At 36.5% G+C, this 3,697-nt stretch overlaps 1 protein-coding gene across 1 annotated transcript in view; it reads left to right on the top strand.

The window, feature by feature from the left end:
- Positions 1–1,529: 1,529 nt before the first annotated feature.
- Positions 1,530–3,697, top strand: part of LOC149782369 (uncharacterized) — a 262,131-nt gene continuing 259,963 nt past the window's right edge. The window contains exon 1 of the mRNA XM_089933745.1: positions 1,530–1,848. The gene's annotated coding sequence lies outside the window, so the exon portion shown is untranslated. The remainder of the gene's footprint in view (positions 1,849–3,697) is intronic.

The raw sequence follows: 3,697 nt of genomic DNA, 5'->3' as shown, positions 1-3,697 counted from the left end.
ATATATATATATATATATATATATATATATATATATATATATATAAGCATTCCATAATTAAATGTAACATTTATTAAAAATATTGTTAATAGATGCAAGATTCAAATATTAACCATATTGATGACGGTATAATATGTTTCCTATGTATTACGACTCTATGATCCTAAACTAAGTAACATGAAAGATGGCAACCAACAACTTTTGTAAAATTCAATAAATAATTTAATTTTGTAGAATATGAAGTTAAAGTATTGTGAAGTCCAAATCCATGAAGTTCTTACTGAATTCCAGACGTATTCAAATTAGGTTCCGATATTGAATGTGCTGATGTGCCCAGAGTTTCGGAAGTAGTGATGTGCCAGATGTTGTTGATATTCCACAGTATTACCATCCAAAATGTTTGTATGAATTCACTATAATTCTAAATTAATTTGTCTCTCTAAGAACATTACTGACCAGCACTTTGCATTTCCAGTGAATAATAATTTGAACAAACATTTACACCAAAATCAAAATCTGAAAACAACAAGATACAAGATGATAAGGTACGAATGAGTAAACACCATTTTAGGAAAAGATAAGACTTAAAACTAGAGCCAGCATGAGAGTCAAACGTTAATATCTATAAAAATCTAATTTGCCAAAAAGACAAGGTCTACACTATTATAAAGAACATGGCAAACATCCGGTACAACAGGTTTTCCAAGAGGAAAATCCAATGACCTAAACTCATATTAAGATAATCATTAGGTGATATTGAAAATGATCATACTCTTTAATCTATTATATGTTGCTTACAAAATCAATGACCCTAGTCAGGTTCACAATGAGCTTGATTATAGACAAGGTCATATACAAAAAACAACTGAACATAACATAATCATTAACAGAAGCTAACATATAAACCAACATTATTATACATAATAATAGGTTAATATACCACGACTTGTGGCAAGGAAGATACCATCGAACATTTATGGAACAATGCTTTTTAATGAGTAAACATCACCGTCAGCACTTGAATATTTATATACGAAAAAAGACTGTCAAATTTCATTGTGTGATATCATCAGCACATTTTGTGATATCATCAAGACATTGTGTGATATCATGAAGACCAGTTCATAATAGCTTATAGTGGACACGTAGATCATGTATTGCGTCCACAAAACCATATCCAGAGAGCTCTGAGAACCAATGCATTTGTCACGCCGCTACTCTTCATTTTTTAAAAATTCTGTACAAACAAAACGAAAAAAAATAGCTTTCATCGGAGTTTAATTAAGAGTTGAATATTGATTCTTTTTTAGTTTATCGCGGTATAAACTGTCAGCTGCCGACTCATACAACAAATAATGCCCAAAGAGCGTTATGTATGCTGAGCGAGTCGGTAACTGACAGTTTATACCACGAAAAACTCGTTAAACGCTCATAATAGCAATTAGTAATGCAAACATTTAAATTTTATTATGATTTTGTTTTGCATTTAAAATGTATTTCATGTCAGTTTTAGAGTCTGTGTAGGCGTATGTTTTCTTCTTAATGCGTTTGTTATGTAGCTGTTTATAGGACAGTGGATTCTCCACCTGTAACTTAATACTTACGTCAATATCATTTAATACTTACGTCAATATCAAACAAAATATGATACCAATGATAGGCAAGCTAAGGTTCTGAACATTCCACAGCATGGGCTTAAATGATTATTTAAATTAACATATGTGATCTGAGTAGAAGTTCAACATTCAAAGAAAGGATGTGTTGTTTTGTTTGACATACGAATGGCTCTTTGATTTGATGCGACGATGAGTTCATTGTGACTGGGTCTAATCCTTATTCTCTAAGACAGTGAGTAACCACTTTGTTCGCTTTTAACTCTATTTACGTGTTGATTAACATATTAGGTTGCCTACGGGGGCTACTAACAGGTGAAATTAACACTATTGCGAAATGATTATCGTGATAGGGGTCCAATATCACTGGTCAACAGTGAAATCATTACTGACTTGAAAAGGCCCTAATCTGTAGTATTTTGGTGTGCCGAACACGAATATAACCGTGAAAAATTTGTATTGGCTCTCGTTTTGAAGATATTCATATACCTCATTTTCTATGTTTCACTGTGTAAATTTCTCCAGTAGGACTGCAGCAACATCCGGAATAATGATGTAACATTGCATAATACCATCATGCTCACATCATCCACAGTTGATTGCATCATTTTCTGATGCAATGCAATACTAATGCCATGCGGCTGCTGAAGTAAGTTGACGTCAGCAGTGTACTATACATGTGTAGGCCTATTATACTAATGCCAGGCGGCTGCTGAAGCTGACGTAAGCAGTGTACTATATAAAGCCCAATCAGATAGGTTCAGCATTTAAAATATTTTAGACGTTGTGCGAGACAGTTCAAGCTACTGTTACATAAAACTTATTATTTTATCCATTTACGTACAATAAAGAACAGTAATGCCTCGAAAGTGTGTTAATACCGCGGACAATTTTTGCTATATTTGTGGGGAAGTGACATTTGCCAACCAGAAGAAAAGTATCAATTCTCAAGTGAAGAAGGCATATCATCTTTACTTCGGATGCAAGGTTGGTGACCAAGACAAGCCTTGGGCTCCGCATATATGCTGTGCTACATGTACAACACAGCTTTCACAGTGGTTGAATTGCAAAAGGTCATCAATGCCGTTTGCAGTCCCAATGGTGTGGAGAGAGCCAAGCAACCACCTAAATGACTGTTACTTCTGCTTGGTTCCTCCTCTTTCCGGCGGAATAACGAAGCGAAAGAAGTCGAGAATAGTCTACCCAAACATTCCGTCTGCATTGAGACCAGTTCCACATGGTGAGGGACTTCCTATTCCAGAACCTCCAGCAGAATATTCTCTTGATTCATCTGACCAAGACAAAGGTGAGTCGACCTGTTCTTCTCCTGGTCCATCAGCATGCAGTGATCCAGATTTTCACTGTGGTGCATCATCAACCCCACACAGAATAACACAGGAAGAACTAAATGACCTGATTCGTGATTTGGACTTATCAAAGAACAAGGCAGAACTGCTAGGATCAAGACTCCAACAATGGAATCTTCTAGAAGAAGATGTCACAATTACTGCATATCGAAAGCGCCACCAGCAATTGGAGCCTTTCTTCAGAAAGGAAAGTAATCTGATATTCTGTTCCGATATTGAGGGCCTCATGAATGCTTTAAAAATCACTCATGACCCACAAGAATGGAGACTATTTGTGGACTCTTCAAAACTGAGTCTCAAGGCTGTGCTTTTGCACAATGGAAACATTCTTCCATCTATTCCAGTAGCGTATGCTGTCCACATGAAAGAGACATACGATAACTTAAGGCAGCTACTGAATTCCATTGAGTATAACAAGTACAGCTGACACCTCTGTGGTGATTTGAAGGTAGTTGCCCTTTTAATGGGACTGCAGCAAGGATATACAAAATACATGTGTTTCTTATGCGAGTGGGATAGCCGAGCAAGGGAAATGCACTACATGAGGAAGGAATGGACTCACAGGCAGAATGTAGCCATTGGAGAGAAGAATATCCAACACCCAGCTCTGGTTGAGGCTCAGAAAATCTTGCTACCACCCCTTCACATCAAACTAGGTTTGATGAAGAACTTCGTGAAAGCCATTGACCGGACTTTGCCAGCATTCCGATACCTGCA

The sequence above is a fragment of the Sinohyriopsis cumingii genome, chromosome 15, assembly GCF_028554795.1.
Source record: "Sinohyriopsis cumingii isolate HCF-2022 chromosome 15, ASM2855479v2, whole genome shotgun sequence".
In the NCBI taxonomy this organism is placed as follows: Eukaryota; Metazoa; Mollusca; class Bivalvia; order Unionida; family Unionidae; genus Sinohyriopsis; species Sinohyriopsis cumingii.
Note: the sequence above shows the minus strand (reverse complement) of the source record. Positions and strands in the feature narration are given on the sequence as shown.